A 17,090-nucleotide genomic window follows, 5' to 3' on the forward strand; every position below is an offset into this window, starting at 1 on the left:
CTCAGAAAGTGACATACTTAGCAAGTCACACGGCCAAGCCTGAGATCATGGCAGTGAGGAAATATACTTCTCCCAGAAAAAGGACACCACAAATTCCAGGGCCAAACCTCATGGCAACAGGGTGGGAGCATACTTCTCCTACAGAGAGGGGCAGCGTGTGTTTGGGATAAAAATGTAATATCCACTGTTGTTGTTGTGTGCTGTCAAGTTGATTTTGACTCATAGTGACCCTACATGACAGAGATGAACTGTCCCATAGTTTCCTAGGCTGTAATCTTTACAGGAAGAGATCACCAGGTCTCTTCTCCAGCGGAGCCACTGGGTGGGTTCAAACCTTCGACCTTTTGGTTAGCAACCTAGCACTTAGCCTTTGTGCCATCAGGGCTCCTTGCGACATTCACTACACCTAAAGAAAGCCACTACCATTGAGTCGATTCAGACTGATAGCGACCCTATAAGACAGAGTAGAACTGCCCCACAGAGTTTCCAAGGAGCGCCTGGTGGATTCAAACTGCCGACTTTTGGTTAACAGCCATAGCACTTAACCTCTATGCCACCAGGGTTTCACTACACCTAGCAATTCAAAAACAGCCTCAACGCCTGCAAAATGTCCACGTGGTCAGTGAAAAATTGAGATGTCTTTATTATGGAAGAAAGGGAGAGTTGACATAAGGGACAACTAGCTGTCTTCTTCTAGTGGCTACTCTAGATACTTTAGCATATTTAATCAACATCTTTATACTTCTCCCAGGCAATACAAGACCTTATAACACTTTAACCCTGATCACTTTTCTTATAACTTATATCTTACCATGTTAAGAATGTTAGCTATAATTTTTATTTAATGACACAGATCAAACATTAATTTATTATTTTGTTTCATCCAAAGTAAGTTTAGACTCGTAGCACATTGAATATTTTAGTCCTTTCTTTTGTCTTTTATTGATACTGTTGAGAAGTTAGCCATCTGTCTAATTGTTATCATTTTGGAAGGTTTTTTTATTCCTTTTCTGGCTGTTTTTAGGATCTTCTCTTTGCCTTAGGCATTCTACAGTTTTACTAGAATATATCTAGGTGTGAATTTCTTTGTATTATCCTGCTTCAGGAGTCCTGGTGGTGCAGTAGTTAAGCCCTTGTCAGTTAACTAAAGGGTTGTCATTGGAACCCACCAGCATCTCTGTGGGAAAAAAAAATGTGGCAGTTTACTTCCGTAAAGATTTACAGCCTTGGAAACCAGGTGGGGCAGTTTTACTTTGTTCTATAGGTTCGGTACGAGTCAGAATCTATTCCACAGCAACGGGCTTGATTTTTCTTTTTTTTTTTTTTAATGCTTAAGACTTTTTGGACTTCCTGGTTTTGAAGTTTGGAGTCTTTCAACAGTTCTAGAAAATACTCAACTATTTTCTCCTTGAATATGCTTCTTTCCATTTTATCTTTTTTCTCTTTCTGGAACTTTAGGCATCTCACCCTAACCTCTACATATTTTGACCTATCTTGTATATCTCGATTCTGTAATTATGGAGATTTGTTTTCAATTTCACTAATTTACTACTCGGTTGTATAAAACTTTATGTTTAACATACACAATGAGTTGCTTTTAATTCTTTTAACACTACTGATTGAAGACCAGAAGAGTTGTGGAATGACATCAAGGACATCATATGTGAGGAAAGCAAAAGGTCATTAAAAAGACAGGAAGGAAAGAAAAGACCACATTGGATGTCAGAAGAAACTCTGAAACTTGCTTTTAATCATAGAGTAACTAAAGCAAATGGAAGGAATAGTGAAGTAAAAAAGCTGAACGGAAGATTTCAAAGGGGAGCTCGATAAGACAAAGTAAAATATAATGAAATGTGCAAAGACTTGGAGTTAAAAAACCAAAAGGGAAAAGCACGCTTGGCATTCTCAAGCTGAAAGAACTGCAGAAAAAATTAAAGCTTCAAGTCCCAATATTGAAGAATTCTATGGGCAAAATATTGAATGATGCAGGAAGCATCAAAAGAAGGTGGAAGGAATACAGAGTCAGTATACCAAAAAGAACTGGTTGACATTCAGCCATTTCAGGAGGTAGCATATGATCAAGAGCCAGTGGTACTGGAGAAGTCCAAGCTGCACTGAAGGCATTGGCAAAAAACAAAGCTCCAGTAACTGTCACAATACAAATTGAGGTGTATCAGCACAAGGATGCAGAACTGGAAATGCTCATTCATTTGTGCCAGGAAGTTCGGAAGACACCTACCTGGACAACGAACAGGAAGAGATCTGTATTTGTGCCCATTCCAAAGAAAGGTAATCAAACAGAATGTGGAAATTATCAAAAATATCATTAATATTGTATAGAAGTAAAATTTTGCTGAAGATAATTAAAAGCAGTTGCAATCTATATTATTTGTTTGTTGTGTTTGTTGTTACTGTGATAATAGCACATCAACATGGAACTGCCAGAAACTCAAGCTGGATCCAGAAGAGAATGTGAAACAAGGGATGTCATTGCTGATGTCAGATGGATCTTGGCTGAAAGCAGAGAATACCAGAAAGGTATTTACCTGTGTGTTATTGACTATGCAAAGGCATTCAACTCTGTGAATCATAATAAATCATGGATAATATAACACTGCAAAGACTAGGAATTCCACAACACTTAATGGTGCTCATGGAAACCTGTACATAGACCAAAAGGCAGTTGTTCAAACTGAACAAGAGGACACTGTATGGTTTAAAATCAGGAGAGGCATGCGTCAAGGCTGTATTCTTTCACCATACTTATTCAATCTGTATGCTGAGCAAATAATTTAAGAAGCTGGACTATATGAGGAAAAACAAGACATCAGGATTGGAGAAAGACTCGTTAACAACCTGCATTATGCAGATGACACAAACTTTCTCGCTGAAAATGAAGAGGACTAGAATCACTTACTGATGAAGATCAAAGACCACTGCCTTCAGTATGGATTACATCTCAACATAAAGAAAACAAAAATCCTCACAACTGGACCACTAAGCAACATCATGATAAAAGGAGAAAATACAGTACTGAAGTCATCAAGGATTTCATTTTACCTGGATCCACAATCAATGTCCATGGAAGCAGCAGTCAAAAAAATCAAACAACATATTGCATTGGGGAAATCTGCAGCAAAAGTTCTCTTTAAAGTATTGAAAAGCAAGGATGTCATTTTGAGGACTAAGGTGCATTTTCAATCACCTCATATGCATGCAAAAGCTGGACAATGAATAAGGAAGACCAAAGAAGAATGGCTTTGTCTGAATTATGGTGTTGACGAAGAATACTGACTATACCATGGACTGCCAGAAAAATGAACAAATCTGTCTTGGAAGAAATACGGCCAGAATGGTTCTTAGAATTGAGAATGGTGAGACTTCGTCTCATGTACTTTGGGTATGTTACTAGGAGAATCCAGTTCCTGGAGAAGAACATCATGCTGGTAAAGTAGAGAAAAAAAAAAAAAGTAGAGAGTCAGTGAAAAAGAGGAAGACTCTCAACAAGACAGATTGACAGAGTACTTGCAACAAAGGGCTCAGACATAGCAAGGACTGTGAAATTGGTGCAGGACTGGGCAATGTTTCATTCTGTTGTACGTAGGATCACTATGAGTCAGAACTGACTCGATAGCACCTAACAACAATTTTAACATTTACTTCTAGACATGTTCTTTGATTCTTATGTGGAACTGCTTGATCATTTTTAAAGCATCTCTTATAAAGGTTCGTATTTACAAACCCCTTTTTAACTCCTTGAAACTTATTAAATAATCTTAGTCTATACTCTATGTTTGATCATCCCAATATCAGAAGTTTTATGGATTTGTTTTTGCTATCATTTCTGCTCATATTCCATCTGGCAAGATCCACGGGTATATTGACCTTTTTTCACCAATGTAAACGGTGACTATACAAGTGGACCTTGCCAGATGGAATGCACAGGAATCAAATCAACTACATCTGTGGAAAGAGACTACAGGAAAGCTCAATATCATCATTCAGAACAAGGCCAGGGGGTGACTGTGGAAGATTAATTGTTCATATGCAAGTTCAAGTTGAAACTGAAGAAAATTAGAACAAGTCCACGAGAGCCAAAGTATGACCTTGAGTATATTGCACCTAAATTTAGAGACCATCTCAAGTATAGATTTGACACATTGAACAGTAATGATGGAAGACCAGATGAGTTGTGGAATGACATCAAGGACATCATACTGGAAGAAAGCAAGAGGTCATTAAAAAGACAGGAAAGAAAGAAAAGATCAAAAAAGGATGTCAGAAGAGACTCTGAAACTTGCTCTCGAGCATCGAGTAGCTAAAGCAAAAGGAAGAAATGACGAAGTAAAAGAACTAAACAGAAAATTTCAAACGGCAGCTCGAGAAGACAAAGTAAAGTATTTTAATGACATGTGCAAATTGCTGGAGATAGAAAACCAAAAGAGAAGAACATACTCAGCATTTCTCAAGATGAAAGAATGGAAGAAAAACTTCAAGCCTTGAGTTGCAATAGTGAAGGACTATATGGGGAAAATATTAAACAATGAAGGAAGCAATGTTGGAAGGAATATATAGAGTCATTATGCCAAAAAGAATTGCTCAACATTCATCCATTTCAAGTGGTAGCATATGATCAAGAGCTAACGGTACTGAAGGAAGAAGTCCAAGCTGCACTGAAGGCATTGGTAAAAACAAGGCTCCAGGAATTGATGAAATATCAATTGAGATGTTTCAACAAATGGATGCAGCACTGGAAGTGCTCACTGGTCTATGCCAAGAAATTGGAAGACAGCTACCTGGCCAACTGACTGGAAGAGATCCATATTTATGCCTATTCCCAAGAAAGGTGATCCAACCGAATGTGGAAATTATTGAACAACATCATTAATATCACATGCAACTAAAATTTTGGCGAAGATCTTTCAAAAACAGCTGCAGCAGTATATCGACAGGGAACTGCTAGAAATTCAGACTGGATTAAGAAGAGGATGTTGAACCAGGGATATCATTGCTGATGTCAGATGGATCTTGGCTGAAAGCAGAGAATACCAGAAAGATGTTTACCTGTGTTTTATTGGCTTTGCAAAGGCATTCAACTGTGTGGATCATAACAAATTATGGATAACATTGTGAAGAACAGGAATTCCAGAACCCTTAATTGTGATCGTAAGAAACCTGTACATAGATCAAGAGGCAGTCTTTTGGACAGAATTAGGGGATACTATGTGGTTTAAAGTCAGGAAAGGTGTGTGTAAGGGTTGTATCTTTTCACTATACCTATTCAATCTGTATGCTGAGCAAATAATTCAAGAAGCTGGAGTATGTGAAGAAGAACGGGGCATCAGGATTGGAGGAAGACTCATTAACACTGCGCTATGCAGATGACACTACCTTGCTTGCTGAAAGTGAAGAGGACTTGAAGCACTTACTGATGAAGATCAAATACCACAGATTTTAGTATGGATTGCACCTCAACAGAAAGAAAACAAAAATCCTCAGACTGAACCAATTAGAAGCATCATGATAGATGGAGAAAAGACTGAAGTTGTCAAGGATTTCATTTTACTTGGATCCACAATCAATGCCGATGGAAGCAGCAGTCAAGAACTTAAAGGACGCATTGCATTGGGTAAATCTGCTGCAAAAGAACTCTTTAATGTGTTGAAATGCAAAGATATCAAGGCTCCTAACTCAAGCCATGTTATTTTCAATCGCATCATATGCATGCAAAAGCTGGACAATGAATAAAGAAGACAGAAGAAGAATGGACACCCTTGAATTGTGGTGTTGGGGAAGAATATTGAATATACCGTAGACTGCCAAAAACACAAACCAATCTGTCTTGGAAGAAGTATAACCAGAATGCTCTGTAGAAGCAAGGATGGCGAGACTATGTCTTACATACTTTGACATGACTGTCAGGAGAGTTCAGTCCCTGGAGGACATCATGCTTGGTAAAGCAGAGGGTCAACGAAAAAGAGGAAGACCCTCTGAAAGTTTCCAAGCAACCATCTAAGATCCATCAATTGGTCCCAACCCACTTGGAGCAAAGGAAAATGAAGAACACCAAAGACTCAAGGAAAATATTAACCCAGGAGACAAAAGGGCCACATAAACCAGAGACTCCATCAGCCTGAGACCAGAAGAACTACATGGTGCTTGGCTACCACCAATGACACCCCCCGCCGACAGACACAACAGAGAGTCCTTGATGGAGCAGGAGAAAAGTGTGGAACAGAAATCAAATTCGTGTAAAAAGACCGTAACTAATGGTCTGAATGAGACTGGTGGAACCCTGGAAGGCATGGCCCCTAGACTCTCTTAACCCAGGACTAAAACCGTTCCCAAAACCCACTCTTCAGACAAAGATTAGACTGGACTATAAAACATAAAATAATACTCATGAAGAGTGATTTCTTAGTTCAAGCAGATACATGAGGCCAAATGGAAGGCTTCTGTCCGGAGGCAGGATGAGAAGGCAGGAAAGAACAGGAACGGGTTGAATTGACATGGGAAACCCAGGGTGGAAAGGGGGTGTGTGCTGTCACATTCTAGGGATTACAGCTACTGTCACATAACAATATGTGTATAAATTTTTGTGTGAGAAATTAACCTGACCTGTAAACTTTCACCTAAAGCACAGTAAAAGAAAAAGAGGAAGACCCTGAAGAGATGGGTTGACACAGTGGCTGCAACAACGGGCTCAAGCATAACAACCATCATGAGAATGACACAGGATGGGGCAGTGTTTTGTTCTATGTGTTTTGTGCTATGAGTTGCAACCAACTCAATGGCACCTCACAACAGCAATATCTAAACTTTTGCTTATCAATTTCATCTTCTATTTCCCCAAAAGCATTATTTTTCTAGGGCTGCTATAACAAAGTACCACTAACTAGGTGACTTAAAACAACAGAAATGTATTGGCTCACAGTTCCAGAGGCTAGAAGTCTGAAATCAAGGTGTCTGCAGGCCATGTTCTCTCTGACACTTTAGGAAAGAATCCTTCCTTGCTTGTATCCTTCCTTCTGGGGTTTGCCAGCAGTCTTTGGAGTGCCTTGGCTTGTAGATGTTTCAGTCCAATTTCTGCCCCTGTCATCACATGACCTCCTTCCATGTGTCTGTGTCTCTGTGTCTCTCCTCTTATGAGGACTCTAGCCATTGGATTTAGGGACCACTCCAACACGGTATGATCTCATCTTAACTAATTACATCTGCAAAGCCCTCGTTTCTAAATAAAGTCACCTTCTGAGATTCCAGGTAGACCTGAAGCTTGGTTAACACTATTCAACCCAGTACACCAAGCCAGCATGTATGATCTCCAGCAACTGGAACAATGCCTGGCACAGAGCAGGTGCTCAATAAACTTCTGTTATGTGCATAAATGTCCAATTCCAGTTCAAAACAGTAGAAAATTAATGTGAAAGAAAAATAGTCAATGAAGAAAAGAAAGTAACATCTGGTGAGCCCCTACTCTTCCAGGCATTTAATTAGTTCCCTTACACTTGTTATTCTACTCTATTTAATATTCACAAAATCCCTGTGAGATAAGATAAAAATAATTAAGGCTCAGAGATATTAAGTAACTCATCCCTTTACGGTTACTAAATGGAAAAACTGGGATTCAAACGCAGACCTTCCTCATGCCGAAGGTATCAGGCACGTTTTCGGGTAGAGTCAGCAATAGAGTTCCAATCTTCTCTATGGTATCTTATGTGAACATTATGAGCTTACTAATGTAAAACAGAATAGAAGGACAAATCTTGGCATTTTTTTTCATAGCTGCCTAGAACAAATACGCCTAAGAAATGTATCTATATATTTAAGAAATCTTGTTGTTATTATTATTATTGTTAGGTGCTGTTGTGTCAATTTTGACTCACAGTGACCCTATGTACAACAGAATGAAACAGTGCCTGATCCTGCCCCATCCTCACAATCATTGTTATGCCTGAGCCCATTGTTGCAGCCACCTGTGTCAATCCATCTTGTTGAGGTTCTTCCTCTTCTTCGCTGACCCTCTACTTTACCAAGCATGATGTCCTTCTCCCTCCTGATAACATGTCCAAAGTACATGAGATGAAGTCTCATTATCCTTGCCTCTAAGGAGCATTCAGTCTGTACTTCTTCCAAGACAGATTTGTTCTTTCTTTTGGCAGTCTGTGGTATATTCGATATTCTTCACCATCGCGGTAATGCAAAGGTGTCAGTTCTTTGGTGTTCCTTATTGATTGTCCAGCTTTCACACGCTGATGAGGCGATTGAAAACACCATGGCTTGGGTCAGATGCACCTTAGTCTTCAAGGTGACATCCTTGCTTTTTAACACTTTAAACAGTTCTTTTGCAGCAGATTTGCCCAGAGCAATGCATCCTTTGAGTTCTTGACTGCTGGTTCCGTAGGTGTTAATCGTGGATCCAAGCAAAATGAAACCCTTGACAACTTCAATCCTTTCTCCATGTATCATCATGTTGCTTATAGGTCCAGTTGTGAGTATTTTTGTTTTCTTTATGTTGAGGTGTAGTCCATACTGAAGGCTGTTGTCTTTGACCTTCATCAGCAGGTGCTTCCAAGTCTCTTCACTTTCAGCAAGCAAGGCTTTGTCATATGCATAATGCAGGCTATTAATGAGCCTTCCTTCAATCCTGATGCCACATTCTTCTTCATATCGCCCAACTTCTCAGATTATTTTCTCAGCATACAGATTGAATAAGTATGGTGAAAGGATACAACCTTTATGCACACCCTTCCTGACTTTAAACCATCTTGTAAATGCAGTAAACACAAAGAAGAAAAGAAGCCTTTATTGAATATCTAAGCTTGTATTGCACACTTGACTGCTAATCAAAAGGCTGGAAGTTCAAGTCCACCCAGAGGCGCCTTGGAAGAAAGGCCTGGTGATATACTCCTAAAAATCAGCCATTGGGGGTTTTCCACTCTGATACCCATGGGGACATCATAAATCAGAATCGGCTCAATGGCAACTCGTTTTTAAGGTTGTATTAGAGAGACTAATCGGTGTTTCTACATTTTGTCTTCCAAAACACATTGAAAGGCTGGTAGTATTCTCTCCATTTTGGGAGATGAGGAAACTGAGGTTCTGAAACGTTGAGCAACTAATCTAAAGCCACATAAATGGTAAATGTCAAAGCTAGATTCTCCCAGGATTTTTCTGGCTCCAGATTTACCTGCTCTTCCCAAACTCCAAACAACCTTTCCCATGGAAGGGTTGAGGAAGATTCAAAGACACCAGTTGCTGAAAACCAGTTGCCATCGGGTCGATTCTGACTCGCGGCAACCCCTTGTGTGTCAGGATAGGACTGTGCTGCATAGGGTTTTAATGGCTGACCTTTCAGAAGTAGATTTCCAGGCCTTTCTTCTAAGGTACCTCTGGGTGAACTTGAAACTTCAACCTTTCAGTTAGCAGCAGAGCACGTTAACTGTTTGCGCCACCCAGGGACTCTGATTGAAAAGACAAATATTTCTTCTAAATGCCCAGCCTCCTTCTCTCAGAGGTTTGGATCCAGTCAACCTGCCACCGAAGGCCAGGTAAAGCTGCAGGGAGAGAGGGCTGCTGGGACAGCAGTCTTTACCAAGAGACTGGCCTTGCTGAACTTTGGCAACATATACTTTTGGTTAATATTTTTGAAGACCAAGTGTATCAGAAAACATGAACCCCCAGACAACAGCAGACACTCAAACAATGCTCTGCTGCCTCCAGTCAGTCACCAGGCAGAGGAAGCCTCCTGTTCTCCATCCTTGTACAATATAATCTGTCATTAAGAAGCTGTCAGTTTTTTGCAGATCACTGTTTTATGTATGGGTTGCAGGGCTACCAATTAGTTTGAGCAAGTGCTAAAAATAAATAAATGATGAGAAGACTTCTATTTTTATCCAGGATAATTAGGGCCTGCATTTGGGGTGACGAGGTGGAGTGTGAGTGGTAGGAGTCTGAGGAAACATTAAAGACAGGTACAGACCTGAGCAGCAGTCAGCAAAGCCAACCGTCTGCTCTGCAGCTTCTGTTTACAAATGGACCAATTGCCCCAGTTGGGCCCCCTTCCTTGGGCCTGGGCCGGAGCCTGGAGGGAGGCAGTTATGCAGTGTTCATGATTTTATTCTTTCTTAAGATCCTCTTATATAACCAATTGGTTGTGCAATCGAACAGTTGGTGGTTCAAGGAAGCTGGCCGGTACCTTAGATAAGAAGTTGAATTATTCCAGGGGGCATTTGGAGTCAGGCAGGCTGGGAGACAGCAAGGCGTGAACCGGGCCTCCCACACAGGACACGGTATTTGAGCTGAGAAGTTCCCTATATGTAAGCCACATGAGCCCCCCATTTCCTGAGCATCTGTATTTGGTGAGCACTGGAAACCTCTTGCTTTCCCACTGAAGGTCCCTTGCTTCCTCTTGGTAAAGTGAAAAACATGACCCAGTTGCAACAGAAACACAAAATAGCAGTTTAGTAGGAGGAGAAGAAGCGGGGGAGCCAAGAAGGCAAGAAGCCTCCATAATTGAAAAGAAAAGATCTCGGAGAATCCCAAGGACGTTAATGTACAACCTCAAGATTACACACATGCATAGATGCACACACTCACACACACAAACACTAACAACCACACTAGGACAATAGCTGGTGGTGGCAGCTGTAAGCAAGGGGAGGAAAGGGGAGAAAGCATCATACTGAGAAGGCAGGCTGGGAGACAGCAAGAAGACAAATGATCTAGAAATTGTCTGAGATGGTTTTCTTTTCATGAAAAATCTGGAACAAATCTGAGAAACACTACATTAGAAAGTGTATCTCTTGGCAGGGTCTTAGTCATAATAAAATGTTAGTGGCCATTGGTGCCTATGTCTTCCACCATTCCACTTCCTCAGGAAGTGTGAAACCTGGGTCTCCCTAACAGAGCAGAGGACAAGCCTGAAAATCGTTTAGGGCTTTGAGTGTTTCAAGGCAGCACAAAATCAAAGATAATGGCAGAGGAAATGAATATACCAGTTTCTCCAACCGGCACTGCCTTTCTTGATTTCCATTTTCAAATCCTGGGGTGAATAAGGCAGAATGAATGTCTTCTGTATATGCACATATTGATTAAAAGAAGACAAGAGCATGCCATAAGATCATATATCCCAAGGGATCCTAGTGGTCTGATGGGCACTTTAATCTCAGTATTTGTGGTCCTCACCAACCATGAGTAGTAAAGTTGTTAGGATATCCTAATTTAAACTTTCTCCATTCAGATCTGGGTTGATTGGTGCCTATTTATATTACCCACATCTCTCCAAATAAAAACTTTCCAAGACTAAGGCAAGACCATGTGGATAGCTCTGGTAGGAAGCTTTCTTCTCCCTTCTGCCTTGATGAGAAGAGAGACATTAGAAGCTCAAGCTGAGTGAAAGGACTCCTTTATCTCCTGCCCTGCTCCTGGTTGAAGTCATGGTAGGCCCCTGCTTCAGTCATTACCTCTGGACTAAGAAGTATTGGAAAATAAAGAGAATGGAGGCTAATGAAGTATGACAAAGGAACAGCCAGGTGCAGAAAGATGGAAAAGAAAGCATACGTGGGGGTGAGAAAGGTAGAAAATGGAGAATAAAGGCAGAGTAGGCTGGAGATGATATAAAGACATGGAGAGGTGCCCTGGTAAGTAGGAATGGAGCTAGATAACGCAGAAAGAAGACTACAAAAATCTCTCACTGCAGGAACACCCCCCATCCCCCGCCAGGAAACATGATACCCCCAGCAACAGCTCACCTCTAGGACTTGGGTTTGCTGAGGGGGCTGTGCAAGCTGAGGGGGGAGGACTTGAGTGCTCCAAACAATGGCAGCATTTGGTCTTCATCTGGGTGATTTAGAGCCTTTTTGAGGGAGAATGGTGAGAAGCAGCAGAAAATCCAGGAAAAGACAAGAGGAGAAAGACTGAGATGTTAAAGGGGGACATTTAGGAAGTTTTTCTCCAGGAAAATCTGTGTAGTTCCCTAATGTTTTGGAGTTGAATTAGCACTTTGAAAAATGGGAGGAGTTTGACCTCAAAATGGGGCCTGGTGGAGAGTAGAGGCCATCCACTGCAGCCAATTCTGTTCACATTAAGGTTTCTCTCTGAGGACTATGGGTTTTCAATGCAAAATTGCAATCCTTACAGGATTTTCTCTTGGTTTCTTAACCTCAGCAAATACTTAATTCATCCTGAGACCTGATTCTAGTACATTGTTTTTATAATCAGTCAAGAAATTTCTAAACATTTGAAAGATCCTACTACTCACCTAGCACTGAACAAGGTAACTCGTAGGCTATGAAAGAAGCAGAAAAGACAGTCAGTGGCTCAAGATGTTTATCATTTTCTTGGAGAGCCAGGTGATCCAGGAGACAAAATAAGGCAGCACAAATGGATGTCACATTACTCTAAGAGTTTAGAAAATGGAAACAACTAGAATAATAACCACCACTTACTGTGACAAGCTCCTATGCATATACCATGCTCAATGCTTTATATACATATTATTGCATTTATTGTTCAAACAATGCACTGGTATTGTTACAGCTAGTTTACAAATATAAAACCGAGACTTAAAGAGATAAGGTATATTTCCCAAGCTCTCTGAAGTGGTATTAAAATTCACCTGTAGGACTTAAAGTATGGTGTCTTAATTAGTGCCTTCTGCTGCCTCAGCATGGGATGCCCCCCACCCCAGAGGAGAAGAGTCTTATACTAACATTCAGAACTATTGCTATGGAAAAGCTAGCATGAAATGGGTCAGGAAAACAGCAAGAACAAAAGTCCAGCTTGTATTAGAACAAGCTAATGTAAGCACAATAAATGGGACGGTACATCTTAAGGATAAGAGATAAATTAATCTTGGGTTTAAACTTGAGGTAATAGGTAATGGAGAGTCATTGGTGAGTGTCAGTCTGGAATATATCTCAATGGAGGGAACATTTTAGAAAACAGTCTGACAGCTTCTTCAGGACAGACTTGGAGAAGGGTTTAGTCATTTAGCCTGTGACTTCCATCCTCTTGATCCCATGATGTCTGCTCCACCTCCAGGTATTGCGTCTATATTCCATGCAGGAAAAAAGAAGGAAATGAGAGGGAAAAAGACATGTGCCAGTTGAGTCCTCCCTTTTTATCAGGAAAACAAAATCTCTCCCAGAATTTTCACCAATTAGAATTACTCATCAGCAAAGTTAGATCATCTACCACCTGTAGGCACATGAAAACATGGGAGATATTTTATTTTAGAATATTGAAAACCCCTCCCCCAAATAATTACAGCTCTTTTAATAAGGAAGGAGGGGATAATATAGGCCACCAGCAGTTGGGCATCCTATGTATATGATGGCATGATGCTGGTGTAAGGTGCTAGAATCTGGACTATGATGTTGGAAGTAAAATGAGAGGAAAATTAAAAGATCCAAGAAATACTTCAAAGTAAAAATAACTCATGTGGAGATAGATTTAACAGATGCCTTAAAAGAGAAGGATGAATGAATGATGATTACAACGAGAAAGGGGATATGGTAAACTGTAAAGAAGCAGACTATACTGGGCAGAAGATAGCCATGGTTTTATACGCATTGAGTTTAAGGTGATGGTAGGGCATCCAAATGGAAATGACCATCAAGAAGATGAAAATCACAAATCCTAAGCGCAAAAAGTTAGTCAGGACTGGGGGTGTCAGTGTCATCAAAGTCATAATGTAGCAATAGATGAGTTTCTCAAAGCAGAGAGCATAACAAGAAAAACAGGGGTCCAAGAAGCTTTGAGGAGTATTCCCATTTAGATAAGGGGAAGTGAACTGATAAAGCGAACAGAAAAAATTTCCTAGGAGTTTCAAAAAAGAATCAGGAAAGTGGACTTTCATAGATGATTAGGTTGGAGTGAGCCTCAAGGAGGAGATTAGCTGTCAAATGCAGCTGAAAGGTAAAGAGGAAGAAAACTAAGGAAGATAGTTATTATCTGGAGGCAGTAGTCTGAGAAGAATGGAGGGCAGCAAAAGTCAAAAGACAGTTGTTGCTAACAATGATCCTGAGGTTCTTTAAGAAATTCTTTCTTAATCACCAAAGGTTAAATTATGTCCCCTAATTATATACAGTGGAACCTGTAAGAGCCGGACATCGAAGGAGCAGCCTTGTTTTTCCAGGCAGGTTTTCTGCCTTTGACAAAGTGTCAGTCTTAAACCACTCTTCTATCACCCTCTATTAGTGGAAAATATTTGGATTTTCCTTCTCTGACAGGTTTACACCTTATACAGGGTCCAACTTCTGCAGGTTTTACTGTATTATTTTTCTTGATACTGTGATTCTGTAAAAATTAGTTATATTTACATGTCAGGTACGGTAACTCTTTTTAAATCTGAATGTTCATTAATTAACGGCTAATCATTGCCTTGCCATTCCCTGACCATGCCAGAAAACTTGCGTTTTATGAGATTACTTGGATTAATAATGGGCAAATAAGGGCTAATTTTACAGCTTGTGATTTTGTTTTATCCACGGTTCAGTTATTTTTGAAAATCACCCACCTGTCCCCACACAAAAAAGCATTCCCACATGCTCTGTGCCCCACTTCAAAGGCCTGGCACTCCACAAAGTCCAGTTGCTTTTGAAGTCTTTGAAGCATCTGTGGGAGAAAATGGAGCACTTGAGAAAAAGTGCCTTCAGGTCATCTTAGTGCCAAGTCTCCGTTACCATCTCTTGAGACTAAAGACTATTTTTAAAGCATAACAGTTTTCCCCTTTTCTGAGAAATAGGCACCATCCTGAGCTATTGATGCTACAAGGCCTGGGGTGACAACAAAGCTATAGACTGTGATTTGTCAGGATGTGGACCATTCACAAGTTTTAAAAATTCATTCAAATAATTCCCTATAAGATGAAAAATACTGAGTTATTTGAAAAATACAGAGACTGTACAGTTGCCCCCTAATCTAAAATCTTAGAAGATACTGACCAATGGTGGTATATAAGATGACTTTAGGATATATATGCACGAACTTTTGGTTAGTCAGCTCAGGTTATGTTACGCTGCAGTAACAAACGGCCTGCAAGAAAATCTAAGTGTTTTACAATAATAAACGTGTATTTCTCCCTCAGGTATACGTAGGTTGCCAGCTGTTTTCAGCTCTGCTTCATGTTATCTTCATTTCAGGGCCAGGTTAAAACACAGCTCCAGTTCCAGTCATGAGGCAGGGGGAATGAATCGTGGCAAATCCAGGAAATGCCTCTTATATCTTCAGCTCAGGAACAGTACATGCCATTGGACAAAGCAAGTCACACAACCAATAGGACTGGAAATAGAATCAATAGAACTGGAAATATAGTCCTTCCTAGTAGAGTTTGACTGAGTAGGGTGGAGTAGTAAACATTTTGAACAAATAATTTTGATTGTAATATATTTGTTTGGATGTATACTATAAAAATAATCAAATCCATGATTTCACAAGTTTTCTAAAATATTTAAGTAAAAACGTGAATCAATTTAAAAAGTAATTTTAAGTAAACAATGGTACGGTTGGTGTAAAAATGTAACAAAAATCATGAAGGTGATATTCAAAGGACTGGAGTTCAGAAAACAATACATTAAAGTGTCAAGTGGTGCCTTTTTTCTTAGTAAATATCAGTTGCCATCAAGTCAATTCTGACACGGAGGCCTCACGTGTCAGAGTAGAACTGGGCTCCACAGGTTTTCAGTGGCTGATTTTCGGAAGTAGATCGCTAATCCTTTCTTCAGAGGTGTCCCTGGGTGGACTCCAATCTCCAACCTTTCTGTTAGCGGCTGAGCAAGCTAACCATTTGTGCTACCCAGGGATTCCCTTTTAGTAAATAGAGTATATTAAATATAAAACCTGTTGCTGCCAAGTCATTTCCAACTCATAGTGATCCTATAGGATGTAACTGACTCCTTAATCATTGATTAAGATATCAACCATGACTCAAGATCCTCATCATGTACGTTGGAGATTGTCTACCTGTACATTAGATAGATACAGATCAAAGAGTGCAATATTAAAGCAAGCATTTGTAGAGCAACAACACTGCATAAGAGAATTATAGCAGATACTGCAGGGGATACAGAGATAAATCATGTTTCCCTGTCCTCAAGGGAAAGTAAAGCATGTACAGAAATAATGATGATGCAAAGTAGAAAGACAAGTACAGTGGGAGCTGGTGGAATTATGGCGAGCTGAGTGGGAAAAAAAAAAATTCTTTTTTCCACTCATGGTAGAGATGCCATCTTATGTTTGGATAGCGCATGAACAAGTGAAGAAAAGGAAAGATCAGTCCAGGTGAAAAGAGTAGAAAATGCAAAGGCACAAAAATGGGGAAGTTTGGGGCAGGCTGTGGAATCACAGAGTAGAGCATTCAGAGTCTAATTGGGACCAGAATGTGAAGGGTCTTAAATGTCATAATGAAATGTTTGATTGGTACCCCGTAGGAACTTTGAGAACATCAGAACAAAACACTGCCTGGTCCTGCAGGAGAACCCTGCAGTCTACTTCTGAAAAGCATTAGCCAGTGAAAACCTTATGAATAGCAGCTGAACCCAATGCAATATGTCATTTGATTCCATGACTGCTGCTTTCATGGGCGTTGATTGTGGATCCAAGTAAAATAAAATCCTTGGCAACATAAATATTTTCTCTGTTTAGCATGATGTTGAGATCTTAAAAGAAAACACACAGGTGTTTAGCCCCAGTCCAGACTACAAACTTTCTGTAGGTGGGACCCAAGCATCCATATTTTTTCCAAGCATCCCACTTGCTTCTGACACACAGAGTGGAGAAAGGCAAGCTAAATTCTCCACATGTGCTGAATGGCAATCACACACTCTGCTAGTTGAAGACCTGGAGTCGGCGCAGCCAGGGGCCTCTGCTCTGGTGCTCCACGGGGTTACCCACCACGCCTTTGCATTTTAGGGCTTTTGGAATGGAAACCCTGCTGGCATAGTGGTTAAGTGCTATGGCTGTTAACCAAGAGGTCAGCAGTTTGAATCCACCAGGGGCTCCTTGGAAACTCTACGGGGCAGTTCTACTCTGTCCTATAGGGTCACTATGAGTTGGAATTGACTCCATGGCACTGGGTTTGGTTTGGGGTT

This window comes from Loxodonta africana, chromosome 5 (genome assembly GCF_030014295.1).
Source record: "Loxodonta africana isolate mLoxAfr1 chromosome 5, mLoxAfr1.hap2, whole genome shotgun sequence".
NCBI lineage: Eukaryota > Metazoa > Chordata > Mammalia > Proboscidea > Elephantidae > Loxodonta > Loxodonta africana.